Genomic DNA, 17,632 nt, shown 5'->3' on the forward strand with positions numbered 1-17,632 from the left:
GCTTGAAAATTAGAAGAATTCAAGCTTCTGTAGGTCCACTTTTATGGAAGTTCACAAAACCAGTGATGGGGGCAATGTGCCCCAAGGGGTGACCTGCCTTATAGCCCTCCTGGGATGCTGCAATGTGGCATCTGCTGCAGCAATGGGTTACAGTCACAAATGTCAGAGGTGGGAAACACAATGCAGATCACCCTCGTGTCTCACTCTGCTGGACTGCACGATTCCCTGACATTTCTAACTGCCTCACCCTTTGAAATGAAGCACCTCTGCAGCACACGCTCCTGTAACACATCTCTGCATATGGCACGTATTCAAATATAGAGTGTTATATATCACATTCTGGCTGGAGATAAACCCAAATCCAATTCACACCAGCAATCTACCTGCAGTCCTGGGAAGATAATTACTCATGCCCTGCAGGAAACAGAATGACCGAGTTTGTAGCAATCGAGGACTTTTGGGATGCAGTTCATATAAAGAGGATTCAGCTGGAACAGCTCTGACCAGTTCTGCTGGAGTTATTCTTTAGTATATACATCTGTACATATGTTTAGGGTAAGGAACAAAGGAGCTAGCAGTGAAATCATTTGCCACAACAGCTACTGCCCCCAATGAATCATTTCTATGGGTGTCATTTTGACACATTCAGTATGTTTTTGTATTTTCAGTCACTTACAAGAGTCATTTAATGAAGAACAAACATACAAAGTTAATAAGTGTAAGTATAACAAGACTGAAGTCTTTGTTCTCTTTTTCCACACTGAAAATGAAAAACATCTTTTTGATCAGAGTGTAGAGATTCAGAATACCATTCATGACAGTGAACACAAAGGTCACGTACACAACACTCCCAGTGCATCCCACACGTGGGAATCCCATCTCTGCACTCACACAGACTGCTTTCATTTGCTGCAAGGTATAGGATACCTTGCAAACACTGACGGATGCCACTGGATCTATTTGTTGTGGCAAATGCCCCCAGAATACCACACAGCATAGTGATGCAGAGCTGGAGACAAGAAAAATGAATCAGATCAATTGAAATGAAGAAGAGGTATTTTTGTAGGTGAGATGAGATTCCCAAGTCCCTCTCCATGTTCATTTTCTTTTACCTCACAAATAAATCTTGTGGTACGGGCAAGAAATATCTGAAGAATCTATGGGAGAGGTCTGTGAGGAGCAGTCTGATGGTTTTCACCTGGGACGACCCCCTGCTCTACTCCCCCGTTCTCTCATTGTGAATGACAGCCCCCATTTGTGCAGGGGAAGAGATGGGCCCCACGTCCCACATTTTTAGTAAAAATAGACAGCAGCTATTTTCTTTAGTCAGGCAAAGGGAAACCACAGCACTGGGTTCTTGGTCCTTCTGGTTTCTGGGCTGCGCCTTCTGAAATTGAAAGTTCCAGGCCCTTTCCCAGACTTCATGGTCTAGCTCCGATATTCCCCATCTCTGGGCAGAGCTGGGCTCAGTGGCAACTGTGGCCCATGGGACACAGGGGGAGAATTAAGCCTGTTGCATAAGAAAGTATTCCTTCCAGATGATGACTTGGCAAAACCAGTGCCTCTGCAAGCCACATTATCAGGCTAGGAAGGCAAATTACAGACTGAAGGCGTCCCCAGAAGCCTATTGTGTGGGTGTGCAGAGGAGAAAAAGAAAATTCCAGGAAAGCCAAGTTTTGGTCACTGCTGCCCATAGATAGTCAGCTTCCTGGCCTTGGCCACAGAGAGCACAGCAACATCAAAAAAGGAAATTCCTTCAGAGTAAAAATTAAGAAACAGATAGCCTCCAGACTTCCAGGATCTCCAACCAGCAGTGTTGTTCTTTGCTGAATCATAAAGCGGGCTCATTTTTTTGGTATTCTTTTGATGAACTGAGAAGTCTGATCGGCAGCTGGGGATTTTAAAGGGGCAATGCAAATGCAGGGCTGATTCTGGTGGGCATGGGTTGGGATGGCCATTCAGAGGGGGCATTTCTGAAAACTCTTGTCTGCAGGAATTTCCAGCTACATCATTTGCTATGGGCAGAGGATCCAGCTCCAAGGGCTCTTAATGAAGCTGTATTTTTTTCACACTGTTTTCTGATGCATTTAGAGCTGCCTCCCATCCAGTTTTGATCTACCAAGAGCTAAGCTATCCTCGTCCTTGGTCATACTGCAACTACAGTGTCAGCAGTGACATCAACATGAAACTGCTCAACGTACACGAAGGACTTGAAAACCAAATCCAATGAACAACTAATAATATGATTTGCTATAGGAAATCCCCAAATAAAATGAAAAGCAGGTACAATTTTGTGCATGTGAGGGGAAGAGTGCAGGCAGTATTTTCACCCTTTCTGCTTTGAGGATTTGAAAGTACCTCAATCTGTTGTATTTCACATCCAGTTTTCCCTAGCAGTGCCAATGAAGATGGGCTGGTGTTAGCTGGACAGCAGCTTGGGGCACACAGCATCCCGCTCCTGCAGCCGTTCCCTGGCTGTCTATGCAGGGGAGCTGAGTATTTCCTGGTCCCGCTCCCACACTTCAACTTGAGACAACTGTTCCTCCCCTTGCAGCTCTCTCTCTTTTCTCATATCTCATTCATTCTTAAAATTCAGGGTGGAGGGAGGAAGAAAAAAGCTTTCACTGAAGTGCGGTTGGGAAAAGTGTAACACTGCAGGATTTGGCTCAGGGAATGTGTTTCCTAATAGCTTTCCCATTACTGGCAACCACTGCATTCCCTTTCCTCTGACTTGGTCAGACTTTTGAGTACAACTAATTAGTTCAGAGTGATATCATCTGAATACTGACTCTCCACAGCGCTCCGATACGGCCAGCTCTGGTGTACGTGAGCCTTCCAAACAAAGCTACGTGTTCCTAAGGTCAAAATACAACTTTTTTCTTTTAACTCCCCATATTAGAGCAGCCTTTGCTGAAATTTGGACCAATCCTCTGTTTAAATGGAAAGTGCCAAGTTTATGTTACATCCATCGCTTCTACACCCACACATACCCGTTCCTGGGAAATGCATCGGTTTGGCAATATCAGTTTCTTAACTAAGATTACTAAAGGTGAGAAACAGCTGGATCTGGGAATCCCTCTGCTTCAGTGGCTTCCAGAACAGAACAAAAAAGCGTCAGCAAAGAGGTGTGAGCAGGAATAGACAGAGATGCAGTTGTACACAAGAGCTTCACCAATGATTCCCCCCTGGCAAATCAGTTAGGAGAACACTTCCAGATACAGTCATGGCTTTGGGTGTCTCCATTTCAGAGCAGCTGGGCCAGATCTGACCCCAGTGGAGCCAGGCTGGATTGGCACAGCTAACCGCTAAATGCAGCTCCACCTGACTGTCTACAAAATGCATTAACACAAGTCAGTCTTCACCTGTCATTTTAGCAGCTGTTTTTTGCCCCGGTTCCCTTTTCCTAACAAATTCCAAAATTAAGCCCCATTTTCACTGATCCAGACTCATGGCACACTGAGCCAACCCCAGGTGAATGCTCAGTTTTGCTCCTAAATCAGGCATTTCAGAAACCAGCCCAATTCTGCTGGTACAGATAGAAAGAAAGACTGCAAAAAAGAAAAAAAAAAAAAAAAAAAAAGCAAAGTTGAAACCAATCAATTTCAGAAAGCAAACTGGGCCTGGAAAGCCCCCACTTGCGATATATTTAGTTAATTTCAGGGGAATATCTGTGGTAGTCAATTATGCAAATTGTTAAAAAATAGTACCCTAAAATGTTATGCATAAAATATGTATTTTTCAGCCACCCTTCCCGTGCCCGTTCTTCCTGCCCTTTTCATTCCCTGAGACCTGCACTCAGTGCTGCTGCTGCCCAGCAGCCAGGTGTGCCATGGGACAGCACCCTGAGCCTGCAGCACAGCTTCTCCCTGGGTGCTTGCACATGGCCACGTTTCTCAGGACCCCAAAACATCAGAGTGGGCAGCAGAAGCACAGCAGCAAGGCCACAGCCAGCACTGTGAGGCAGCACAGCAGGCTGGGTTTAACTCGGCCAGGTGGAAGGTGAGGCCACCAGAGAATGGCCATGTCTCTGCACAAGGCTGGATCAGGACACTGGTCCTCACCTCCCTTTAGACAAGCAGAGGATAACAGCAGCATCAGCAGCATCACACTGCTGCTCCAGAGAGGGATGCAGGCTGGGCCCAGGCAGACTGAACTCTCTGGCTGCAGAGATTCTGCAGCATCAGCGATGGGAAGACAGGAATGTCATCAGAGCTGAGCCTGTGCCAGGTCCGAGTCCTTGAAGGGAGGCAGGACGGGACAACATGTGTGTGGGTCTAGGAGTGTTTAGGGGAAAGAAAGAAACAGATTGATACTCCCTAATTTCCCCACTCGCAGTGCACCTGGCTCCTGCTCCCTTCCAGCACTGCCTGAGCACACACTACAAGAGCTCTGAACTAGAGGCAGACCTTGCAGACAAAGCCTTTACAGTGAGCCTGCTGGCTACCCTCGCTTCACACCCTGCTGTAACTGAAAGGAAACATCCTGCACCAACGCTGCCTCACCCAGACAGCAGTGGGCACTGAGCAGAGCTGCTCCCAGACCACATCTGTGCATGGCAGATCTCCAGCCCTGCAGCCCTAGGGACAGCTCCAAAGCCCCCTGTCTTTGCAGCCAACCTGCTTTGGCACACAGTTGGTCAATGCACCTAAGACAGAATGTGTCCCCTCCACCAGGGCAGAGAAACATGCATAGCAGTTCAGATAGCAGCCAGAGAAGGAAAACTTTGAGGACCAACAAGCCGCAGTTATTAACTACAGGCAAAGGCAAAATGTCACACCTCTGTGTTAATAAATGGAAATCAGATACAATCCACGCAGCAGCACAAGGCATTGCTCAGAAGTCTCTTCTGCTGAGTATCAGAGCATGCTCACCAACACCCCTCCCAGAGGCACAGATGTCACTGTATTTCTTGTGACTGCCACATCCCGGTACCTCTGCACATCTCAGGAGACAGAAAAAGATCAACTTCACTGAGATGCTAATATCCATAATAACATACGGATGCATTTCTCCCGGCACTTCTGCTAGTTGTATATTACCTACATATGCTTCTGCATTCATATCATCAATAATTACTGACATTAACAACATGCTAATGAGACATACTCTGTGAGTGCATGCACATCACTGAGCAAGGAGCATGTCTCATGTATTTAGGCAGATCTCTGGTGGAGCCATTCCAACAGCAGCCTGACACATTAACCATTTCTTCCAACACCAACTTACAGCTCCATGCTTGCTCTGAGCCCTGCAGCACAGCATCACAACTCCTGCCTCTATAGCACCAAAGCAGGGAAGAAGATACTTTTGCTTCCTGAGCCACTGTAAGCTGAAATCAGTAGTGGTTTATGTGGCTGTACTGAGCTGGAAAAATTGGTACTGTGCCTTGCTCAACTATTCCTACAGCAGCCACCCAATCAGACCTGTCGCCTTGCGCCCTCCTTGTCCACATGTGCAGAAACACTCAGGGGATGGGAATGAGATGGACTCCCATCCCAGTGTCAGGCTCCCACAGGGATACCGCCTGCAGCAATTAAAACACCAACTTCCTTCCCACTGTCAACTGACAAACAAACAGGCTCCTGCAATCAGGCATGAGTGCTTCTGAGCTTATTTTTATACCTCTTTAGCATTCTTTACACGGCGATGTGGCAGACTATTTCCTCAAAACAAGCATTAAAAGTCTGGATAGCAAGCAGCCTGCTGTGGCCATAGGGATGGGAGCAGAGGACCTGAAAGCTGGCTGGGTGTGCTCCCACACAGGGATCAGCCCACAGCATCCATGTCACACTGGAGAACCCACAACTGTTGCCAATACTTTGAAATGCCCCCCATCAGCAGCTGGGGAAGGAGAGATGATGAGTTGGCAGTGCTTAAACTGTAAAGGAGTGCAGGAGCATCCCCACCTATGGATGGGGAAGCTAGGGCACGGAGCACCAAAAGGATCTGCATGGTGCTCCAGGCAGACAAGGCCACCTGGAGAGGGAGCCCACAGTTCCCAGCACAGTGCTCTCCCTGCACAAGCCGTAGTGCCGAGACACAGCTCTCTTGCCCTAGGCACTGATCTGTATGGCACTCACTTGCACATATTTTCCACTGCTCTGTGATATGGGGCTGTATACTCCTCTCTGGATGATTTCCCATAGCCTGGCAAACAAAGGGACCTTGCAACTGGTGTTGGCTCCTCATCACCTCTTTGGCGGGGAGACTCCCTGCCCAGGGCCACTGTGCCAGTCCCAGAGCAGGCTCTAAGCAATGGCAAGTGCAGAAATGCTGACCAGCCCCATGTCACAGCTGCTGATTATCTGCAACAGCTTGGAACTGGCAGCATGGAGTACAAGGCTTGCCAGGCATACTAGAAACTTATTACAATAAAAACTCCTTCCTCATATTAAATCCAAAGCCCACTTCAAGCAGCAGAAAGATGCTGGCCCAGCAGCTTTAGATGCTCAAACTGAAGATGCTGGTTTGGACTCACACTTTCTTCTCTTGGTGTTTTAGATCAGTCTGGTCCCCTGACCAACCTGAACTTAACATGACCCTTGAAAGAAGTAAAGGAGAAAGACCCCTACCACCCAGCACAGCAGGGCAAACAGGAGAGAATGAAGCAGGCAGAGAACTTCAGGCAGCCAGCGGAAGGCACATGTGGAGGACTGAGCAAAGCAAGGAAAATGAACTGCTCTTGCTTGTCCCGTGACAAATGTGTGTAGCTCAGCTGGCAAGGTGACAGGAGGAAATGGTCCCGTCAGATTCAGCCAAGGAACTTTTGCTTCCCAGGCTGAGCTCTGAGCGGCTCATGTGATGGAAAGCAGAGGGACATGTTTCTCCTCCCACCTGAGCTCTAAGGGCTTCCTGCATTCAGAAAAGACAAATGTCAAACTGGCACAAGAGTTTGACTTCTCACCCTAGACCAGGACATAAAGTGGTAAGATGCATGCATGCATGCTAGGAAAACCAGAAAGGGAAAAAAAATGGAAGGCAAGGAAGCAGTGGAAGGGGAGAGGGGGAAGGAGGGGAGAGAGCTAAATCAAGGGCTGCATATTCTAAGACACTCAACAGCCAGCACATCTTCAGCTATGTGGTCTCATCCTGCTTGGCAGCTGACAGTCTTTGCAGTGCAGAATGCAAGGATCAAGATACTAATGGACTGAAATACTCAGGAGAAAGTCAAACATACAGCACAGCAGCTGATCCCTGGGAGGTTCTGAGGCCAGGAGCACAGTCAAACTGCCCCCAAGAGTTAACAAAAGAGCTCAGGTCAGCTGGGAACTGGATGAATCATAATTGCTACAAAGGGGGAAAGAACAGGAGGCCCTGGAGGGAAAAAAAGAAAGTTTGGAAGTGGTGGGATATGACATTTAAGGGATCTCACTGCTACTTAGATCTCTTGTATACCCTATAATTGGCCAAGGAAACTGGAATGACTCCAGGTTCTTCAGATCCCTTTGAGAAAATAGCTCAAAACAAAAAAAAACCAAAACAAAACAAAACAAAAAAAAAAAAACAACAACCAAACAAAAAAAACCAAACCACCACCACCAAACACACCCAAAAACTCAAGAGGATTGACCCCTGCCTGATGTTGAGAGCAGATGTACCAGCAGAAAGGAGCCCCTGGGAGCCCCACCATAGTCCCACATTCCCCTGATGTCCGTTGGCTCGCCTGGCACTGCTGAAGGGCATCAGTGCACTGCTTGCTATTTCAGACACAGTCCCTTTCCTGTGGTCATGCTCTGGGGCAGACGAGTTGCACACAGGTTTGCAGTTAGCACTCAGCACTTGATTCACAATGCAGCTGTTGGGGGAATGGGTCAGTCCTGACACATGCTGGGTTAGCAGGCAGCTCCCTTGCACCCACACAATGACCAGGAGATGTGCTGCTGCCTAAAGTACAGCTGAATACAGAAGGGCTTCATTTTGGAACAAAAGCCGTGAGCAGCTCCAGTGGAGCCAGGAGCAGATTCTACTTGGAAAAAAAAAACAACAACAAAAAAACACACACACACACACAAAAACTTTTTGCTGGCGTCTGTAGTGAAAGGAATGAGATCTGGGTCTTCTTGGTGAATTGCTGGGTCTGAGAATGCTTGAAAGGTTTCCTAGAGACAACAGTGCAGTGCATGGAAATGCTTTCCATTTGCAGCAGCACTCCTACCTCGTTCCTCTCAGTGCACCAACCTAAGCATGACCTTTTGGGGTCTGACAGCTAACAACCAGTTCTGGCTCCCGCCACTTCCTTTCCAGCCTACAATGCCAACTTCTTGCCATTCCTAAGCAAGATTACAAACCAAAAGGGACTCAACTATTCTCTGGATATCAAGATTATTTTGTACTGTAAGAAGCATAAGAAAAGATGCTAAATCATATGCTTCAGAGTTGACATCAATAACAGCTCCAGCAAATTATCCCCAGTATCCTTCTTCCTTGGAGTCAAGTCTCAGCAGCACAGCAGTTTCTGTTCTTTGGTACCTTAGCAATTTTCCCCAGAGAGAATGGGCAACATTACCTTCCTCATCCACAGAATAGGAAACAGCATAAAAATAAGCAGTAAGTGTTTGTGGCAAAAACAGAAAGCACACACCAGAAAGAGCCAGGAAGCACTGGGACTTTGGGATTACCTTCATAGCTCCTTCCTGCCTTGCTCATTAGCCTGGACAGACCACATGCCTCAGTTTCCCTCCAGCAAAAGGAGATAACAGAGGAGTGTAACTCTCCATCGATTTCAGTGGGATCGCTGCCAGAGACTCCAAAGAACACTTGTGGGCAAACACATTTCTTCTGCATTTATCTGGCACCAGGCCTACTCCATTCATATTTAGGTGATTAATCATTAATGGTGTTCATTTATTAATGGTGCTAAAAGTCTTCAAGATGGTAGAAGATTCGCAGGCTAAAGAAGCTATACAATTATGTCTTCAAAACAATGCTATAAACATTTAAGCAGAGGATTTAATTCTTCCTGAAAACAACATGGAGCAATGGGACAACTCAGTCCAGATGAGAGTTTTACTCGTCCCACCACACAATGGGATTTGGGTGGCAAATCCATTCGGTTATATTTAAATGAGTATATCCATAAAAGAAACGATACCAGTACAACGCACTTCATGTCAATGCAGCTATCTTCTACTGCTTGCACGACACTGGCAAATAAACCGGCTGCAGCTCAGCAGCAGTTCACAATTGGTGCAGCATGGGCAGAGCTCTGTCCTGCCACGCTGCCCCAGGACACCGTGCACTAAGAGTGCTGCCATTAATAAAAAAGGAAATTGGAGCTGGGTCACTACAGCCTAAACATAGATGAGGGGAAAACAAAACAAAACACCAGGGGAATTTTACAGAGGCCACCAGACACGAGCACACCCTGTGGTCCTGTCTGTCTGTCTGTCCGGCCATGCTGCTGCAGCCCAGCTGACCGCAGCAGGTCTCCCTCCAGGACTGCAGTTGGGCAGGAAATATTTTTCCCATCCCACAAACATGTTCTGCATCAGGATGAAACCGAGACCCTTCAGAGCTTCAGTCCTATTTTGTGAAGAAACAGCTATACGCAAACCCGCTCTGTGGGTCAGTCCTTCCTTTCCCATAAATTCTTCAGCCTTTGGACAATATCAATCAAGTCTGGCTGACGAGGTACCAGCAATGGTACATTCCTGCAAGTTTCAGGCAGCCTGAGGAAATGCAACACACAACATGCTTCTGCTACAGAAAAGCAGTCTTCAGCACAGATCACATAAAGCTCCAGTCCTTCTGGAAAACAGTTCATAGCAGACACAAGAGTACTGGTTCTGCTGGCAATGGGCACTGCCTGGCTTTGCAAAGCCCCTGCTTGTCCCCAACCTCTGCCCAAGCCTTCGACCACCTCCTGGCAGAGCAGACTTCCTTGATTCATTTTCTCCCTTTGCTCGCCACCTTGCAGCTCCTTACCAGGCTTTTGCAGATGGTGTCTCAATACCTAATCATGCACACCACCTCCTGCATTATCTAGGTCCTGGAGGCCACCCCACAACAAGCATCCCTGCCAGAAAGGTCAGAGATAAGAAAAAGGTCCCTTTGTGCTCTGTTTCCCTGCCTGGGTTTCTTAGAATCTAGCTGCCTGTGAGAGAAGAAAGAAAATAAACAACTGCAAGTAAGTCCCAGCACTGACTCTTCACACCTAGGTAAGAAGAGGTTGCCTAAGGCATTAGCCAGGCCCTATCCCTACACACAGGGAAGGCAAAAGGCAGCACTAACTGTACTTCTAAAGGCAGCTCTGCAATCACAATTGCAGGCCAAGCAGGTGATCAGTGTGCAGGCAATAAGTGCAGGATAAGAGAATCCACTCACAGCCCTTAAGAGGTTGATATACATTGCACTAGTGCACTTTTAACTGCTGCAGGCTGACAGAAAGTTGTGAACTAAAGGGGCATACAGATAGGGTGATATTGATTTTGTTGCTGAGAGCTGGTACAAAGCCTGACTCACCTCCAAACCCCACACCGGGGCTGGTGATGAGCAAAAGGGTCATCACTCCTCAACAGAAGCACATGTCCTCCATGCAGGGCTGAGGTTCTGCATGGCCCCCAGCCAGCAGACACCGTGCACATTGCCTCACTTTCCCCTTCCACAGCTTGAGGTTGATGGAAGGAGATTTCATATAACTCAGCATTTTTGTAATAGCTGCATTTTCACGTTTGTTGCTTTTTCTTAACTATTGGCTGGGCATATAAATACCATCTGCCCAAGGCTACAGCACAGAAAGTCAAAGGCCTACGTCATTGATTTACGAGACCTCCATTCAGTTCAGTTTGCCTCCCTCTGTAGTTCCCATGGGAAAAGTTCCTTTTCATTTCCTTTCAGAAAAGTCTCATGTATGGCATGGCTGGGAGCTGCTAAACCTCTTTTTGCCATTGCCACAATATTCTCCAGCAACATGAGCCAGATGTGCTGCTTCTCCCTTCTGCTGCACTGAATTTGGCAAAGAAGCAAAGGTACCGAGTTAATAGGAAATGAGGGCGTTGTGTTTTTACTTATGAAAGTGGTGACCAGGTTAAAAACTTTGGTGATCCAAAATAATACACAGGGCAGAGGAAGAAATCAACGCACATAAGCACTAATGGAAAACACCCTACTGGCACACAGCACCCCTGCTACTATGTGCAGCTGTTACATCACCACCTATAGAAACTGAAACACCCAGAAACCTACTTCCAGAAAAGGACAATTGACAAATACCTGCCTCCAGAGGGCTCAGAGACGGGGCTGGCATTTGCCATCAGTTAGACCCTTGAGACTTCACCAATTTCAAAGGGCTCCCACGTGCAACGTGAAGCAAACAGGAGCCCATTCAGCCTCACAATATGCAAACTTCTACCACCCTTCAGCTGACAAACACGTTAGAAATGTGTGTTTATTTACTTCCTGCACAGTGTAAGTTAAGAAGGAGAAAATAGATGCTCAGCAACGATCTCTGCTCACCTGCTGAGATTGATGGTTGGATGCACAGCTGAAAACTACAGTGGTGCCTTACAGACAGACTCATTTCCATTTCCATCTCCTGCCACTTCGTGCACCTGCAAGGCTGCCTGCCAAGACCCTGCAGACCCAACTAGGTGCTTAAGGAACGTGTCTGGCTGAGCACATGGACACTTCTGAGCTCATTCTGCAAACCACTTCGGAGGTACTAAGCTGAAATGGCATTCTGGCAGCTGAGATCATTCTGACAGTCTCCAGCCATCAAAGAATTTTGCTGTGTTTAGGCCCACTCCAGGTCCTGTGTTTACCCTTCAGCTTTGCAAGATGAAAGAGCCTCAATAGCTGCACTGAAAAGAAAAAAAGAAAAAAAAAAAAAAGCAAATAGATGTATGTGAGGCAGAAAACAAACACAGCAGAAACCCTTTGGAGACAGACTGTGTCACACAGAGCATCTCAGTAGTTATTTCCCTGCATGCAGTGTCACAACCATGAATACATAAGACCTGAGAATCTCCCCTGCCGAGTTCTGCAGTTACTCCGATAGTGCTGATCATCTGGGGTATCACAAACCTACATCAATCAAACTATGCAATGCAGAGCAGCTGACCTACATGTCAGTATCCTATCAGGCCAGTGTTGAGGAGGTGGCCTGAGAAGCCACAGCTGGCTCTGTGTGAGATGACAGAAAAATGCTGAGATGTTTTTTGGCTAACAATGAGAAGTGTCACACCCCCAGCTGAAGTATTTGAGGAAATCTCTGCCAAATCAGAGACTTTCTGGGGTATTTCCAGAGGAGAGGTTGATTCAGGCTCTGATTATGAATGAAATTGAATACAGTGGACAAAAAAAAAAGAGATCAGACTTCTTTTCTGGCTCAGGCTAGAAGTTTAAACAGGGATAGCTTGAAAGGTACTTTCCACAAGCCTGAAGTCCATCTGTGCTTGCCCAAGCCCAGCTCCTCCATAGGACATGTACATACAAAACCTATATCTGTCCTGAAGACAGCAAATCCCCAAATGCTTGAGTTTCAGACAGACCACTTACAAGTGGAAAGCCCTTGCAAGAGAAAGTGCCAGCTGCATATGCAAAGGAACACTGAGAAGCAAGTTTGTGCAAATGACTTCTGGGTCAGAGCAAGTAGATTTGCGCGTATCTGCATGAGGCAAGGACCTGCTCCACTCTGCCTTCCTTGTGCTGGTAAAATGCTACTCAGACAGTTCTGCTGCAGCTACACATAGGAGTGCAGAATGGAGCTATCTGCACAGGAATACACTGTACATTACTTCTCAGGAGCAATACATGTGGCACTAGGCTACAAGGCTGTTTTGGGCCTCATCTCATCTTGGAGGTCTCTGCACTTGGACTTACCTCCATTGCAGGAAGTGGTGCAACTAGCTGTTCTGCTCTTTGTACAGGGAGTTTGATGTCAGCCGCATCATGAGTTTGTTCATGAGCCACTGGACACTGCAGCAATTAAGGAGGAGTACATACCACATGCAGCACGGCTGGCTTGTGCTGTGTTAGAAGGAGCTAACAGGACACTATCTCACTGACCTACAGGACTGTTTCCTGCCCTTCATCTTCCATTTGCACAAACTGCAGGTCCTGCATTGCCAACACCCTTGCCACCCCCACTCCGTGTACAGGCATGGGGCAGGAGGACACAAGCCAGCACTCCTGCACCAGCTGACTTCTGCTCTCAAATAGGAAGTTGATAAAAATCTCACTTGGCTGCAGAAAGAAAATCAGATTTCAAAACCTCTGCCAAAAGGCCTCCAGAGCCCATCAGGAGATCTGTCACTAACCCTTGTCAGCAGGAAGGCCCCTTCCCAGCTGCACCTGAGGCAGACACCAGACACCCTGGTTGTGCCTAGCCAACTTCTTTGAGGATGTTTTCCCCTCCTGAGCTGTTGCTTATATTCTCCTGGTTTTTTTTTGTTTTGTTTTTTGTTTTTTTAATCTGGGGATCTATCACATGTCAAATGCGCTTTCATTGATAAGTAGGTTGGGGGCAAACCTTGCAAAAGGCCCCAGGCACAGAACTTCCCAGCAGGCAGGATCTGGGCAACCCGCCTTCCCCTGCACGCTGGCTGCCATGCATGCAGCATGGCGCTGAACAGGGCACGCTGCCTGGGGGCAAGCAGGTGCTCTGTGCTTTTCACCCCTCTCCCCTCTTTTCTCTCTGCGTACTATATCACTGTGTGATTAAATCGAGCCTGTTTAACCGCCACAAGCAGATGTGAGGACCCCATTCGTTATAGAAGGAAAGAAAAGAAAGATGGCATGTGGTAACAGTTGTCTGCACGTGAAACATGGCCTGCAGCCCTCTGTATACCCCAAAGCCACAGGATCCTTGTCTGGGGTGTGGGAACTCATTTTATCAGACCCTCAAAGACTCAGTTAAAACAGACCCTGCTGTAGGTGAGGCGGAGGAAACACACACTGTGAGACACTGCATGTCCTCCCAGCTCTCAGTCCTCCTCCATGAAATGATATCCATCCCCATGACCAGCACAGGGAGATGAACAGCCAGAGCAAGCAATGAAGCCTATCGTTGCCTCCCAGCTGGCATGGGTCCTCAGAGACATGCTGTGGGCTGCAGGCCGTTGAGAACAGGGCTGTCAGCCCCACAAGGCTTTATCAGTGGCTGTTTCTTCTTTCTTTCTGTCTTGCTCCAAACTCTTAATTTCTAAAAAGGGTGGGAGATGTCACAGAATCAGCAACGCATCCTGAACAGCTGTTGCCGCCCTCTATCTCTGCCTCACCCCTTGTCCCTGCTGCTTCTGGAGCCCACGGAGAAGCAAACAGCTCAGCCTGGCTAACAGGAGGGCCTGAGGAGTGATGCTACACCACCAGTCTGGAGTGCTGAAGACCCCTGGTGGGATTCAGTCCTGGGTTCCCATTAGGTCTGATTGATTCAGGACTTCTGTAGCCCAACAGCCTTTGGATCAGAGTCCTGTACAAAGAGTCAGCTGGGGAAAAAAAAAAGTGTTCCCAACTTAGGCTTATTCCATGAGAAGACCTGGAGATTCTTTTTTCACCTCAAGGAGGTGAGAATAGGTGGGAGAGGGTAAGGTTTTTCAGCACCCAAAACCTTTCCAGATCCCAGAACCCTGCTGGATCTGTGCCTGGGGGAGCAGGATTTCTCCCCCACCCTCACCCTGGAAGGGCAACACCCAACGTGTGGTTTCCTGAAGCAACAGATATTTGTCAGAGAAAGCAGTAAGGAACACAAATGTGGTAAGTGGCCTCTGCTGAGCTGTGCAGGTTGGCAGTGCTCATGCTTTGAGGTAAGGCTATCACCCTGTTAGGCCAGCAGCGACACCCTACTCTTTGCAAGATATCAAAGGCATGGGCAATGCAGCTCAGGCTCAGAGCAGACATGGCTTCCACTGGCAGGCTGCTATCCACAGAGGGAAGCGTGCAAAAAGCAGGCAGGTGACATCATCCTGGCCCAGCTCTACTGCTGACATCTGCCCTTACCAGTGACTGAACCCACCTTGTTGCAGCACCTCCTCCAGCAATGTGAAGACATCTACAGGTCAGACAGATGCCTGAGGTGAGGAGCAGGCTCCAGCCCCAAGATGTACATTCTGATGCACGCGCCCTTGGCTCTCTGCCACTGCTGTGGAAATACTAATTTACAGCATACTCCATAGCAAGGGACTGCATCAGTGCTTGCTGCATCCAGCATCTGGCACACCCAAGGCAGCTGGAGACAGTTTGCCAGAGCAAGGGTGGTGACAAAGAATGACAGCTTGTGGACAGGACTGGGCAGAGATCTTATGTTCTCCAGAACAGGACCAGCTGTATCATCTGTAAGGATCTGGAGGGCAGAATATCACCACACCTGACACTGTTCCTCTGCTTGTTCTTTCAGCAAACTCTGCATCTGAACTCTACATCTGTTGATCCAGCAACCAGCTCAGCCCATCTCCTCAGCACCTTTGGACTCTAAGGTTTGAAGAAAACAGAAGGAACAAAATGGAGAACATCCACTGAGTCACTGATGAGGCAGGAAAAGCTGACCTGGAATCCGCAATAGTTCCTGGCAGCAGAGGCTCTGGACAGCCTGGAAGTGTGGGTTTACATGCTTGCTGGATTAGATACAGCACTGACTCAAACAGAACTATGAGCTGATGGGATGGGAAAGAACAGTTTTTACATCAGCTAAATAGCATTACAATAAAAAGTCCAGTGGATATCAACCACCCCAGGCCCACTTTAATCAGTAAAGATGCTCTGACACTTCAGTTAGGCCAAAAGAAAGCTCCTGGGATCTCCTTGCTATGGAAGACTCCTCTTTACGGAGTGCAATCCCCAAGTGACCCAGCAGAGCTGCACAGATCCCCATCCCATAAGCCTAGGCAGGGCAGTGCTTTCTGCCAAGACATCAGCCTCCTCCACCAGCAAGCAACAAGTCCACAGGGTATTACTTCACACAATCATACTGCCAACATTAACACCACTGCTGCTTTAGAGAGAAGGTTATTTGTCAATAGCAGCAAAGCAGCTATAGCCTCACTGCATTCAGGTCATGATCTCTGCAAGCAATAGGCCAATATCCTTAGGAGAAACATTCTCAGACAGACAGCTTATTCCCTCCTTGCCCTTGTCCTGTGTATCAAGTGCTTGTCACTATCATACCATGCAACAACCCTTACATAGCATTAGTCAAGGAGCTTGGGGGCGTCACTTTTCAGAAACACATGTCACCAAAATCTTTCCTGTGCCCATCCTGACTGCTGCAAGGGGGCTGTAAGAGTCTAAATGAATTCACTGCTAGCTATTTTGGCTTCTGACATAAGCCAGTAAGAGCACGTGGTGACAACGTGCCCTCTGGTGGCAGTGGTGCTGGGGCCAGAAGCACATGCAAAAGTTCACCCCCACATCAACCTCAGCATTTTCCACCTCCCCATCTCTGTTGTTGCTCAGAAACACCAGGTTCCCACACCAGCCTCCTGCAGGCCCCCCCGCTTCACCAGCACTGCCCAGTTCAGAACTGACAAAGCCCTGGGCTCTCCCTACCAAAGAGTGGACAGTCATCCATTCCCATCATTCTTCACAAGGCTGAATTTCAACAGGCTTCACAGCTTCTCCCCCCAGGGACCGTCAGTATTAGAATAACTATTCAGCTGTAGCTCACTGAGGTTTAATGTTTGTCTGGGGTGACACAATAAGGACTTGGGATTCCCACCTCCTACATCTTCTTTGAAATAATCTGCATGAAATTCTGTAAAAACACGTGAGCTTCTTTCCTTTCTCAGTCTGAGACCAATCTGAAAGTGCTTCTTGTTGCAAAAGGAAGCGTTCCAATCTCTGGGAAAAAACACCATGCTCAGGAAGGCGCACAGACTCCCACCATCCTGCACTTTCTTGTTTTGCTGCCAGCTGACTGATTTCACAGCACTCCAGAGGAAGCTGGCACCATAAACTGGCAAATGTTTCCAGCAGCAACGTCGATTCCCACTCCACATGGGCTCCAAAATAAGGATGTCACCCTCCACCTATGGACACGAACAGCCAGCATGGTTCTGCTCGCTTCCAGATTCCTTCCCTTTCACATCAGATCCCTGGCAACATCTTTCAGCACAGCCCTGAAGCGTTCCTTTTTTCACTTCACCCCTTTCCTCTTGGCTGGCCAGTCTCCTCCGGTGGCTGCGAGCAGCTGCTGCTTCACAGACACACAAGAAACCCTGACATCACTGAGGAGCCAGACCTTTATGGAAGCTTTTCCCACCCCCACCCCGCCATGCATAACAGAATGATGTACCCATGCCATAAAATAGGATGCAGCACCTGTGATTTTAGGAACTTCTGCACATATTTAGTTGAGGGGAATCCTGCCAGGCTCTGGATTTTCAGTTTGTAACTGAGTCTAGCAGGGACTGCAGTGCTCTGGGACGAACCTAAGGGCTTCAGCTTACACCACCACTGTGAGTACTGTAACATCAGCTGGTGCATTTATCAGTTCTGAGAGCAGCTCAAAAGGCACGCCAGTACTTAATGATGGGGAAAAAACGTGTAGAGGAGCAAAGAGACTGCACACGGTTATTCAGCAGGCTGCCTGCAGCCAGGACTAGAATCCAAAATAACGCAGTGCTCTGTGCCAATAACCAGAGCACCCAGCCTCCCCCAGCACCCCCCACTGCAGGGCTTCCCCTGCTACCCCCTTCCCAAA

At 48.0% G+C, this 17,632-nt stretch overlaps 1 protein-coding gene across 1 annotated transcript in view; it reads right to left on the bottom strand.

Annotated features, from left to right (window-relative positions):
* The window catches only part of CCND3 (cyclin D3), a 31,263-nt gene that overhangs the window by 12,925 nt on the left and 706 nt on the right, over positions 1 to 17,632 (bottom strand). The window lies entirely within an intron of this gene.

Source organism: Excalfactoria chinensis, chromosome 23 (genome assembly GCF_039878825.1).
Source record: "Excalfactoria chinensis isolate bCotChi1 chromosome 23, bCotChi1.hap2, whole genome shotgun sequence".
NCBI classification, from domain to species: Eukaryota; Metazoa; Chordata; class Aves; order Galliformes; family Phasianidae; genus Excalfactoria; species Excalfactoria chinensis.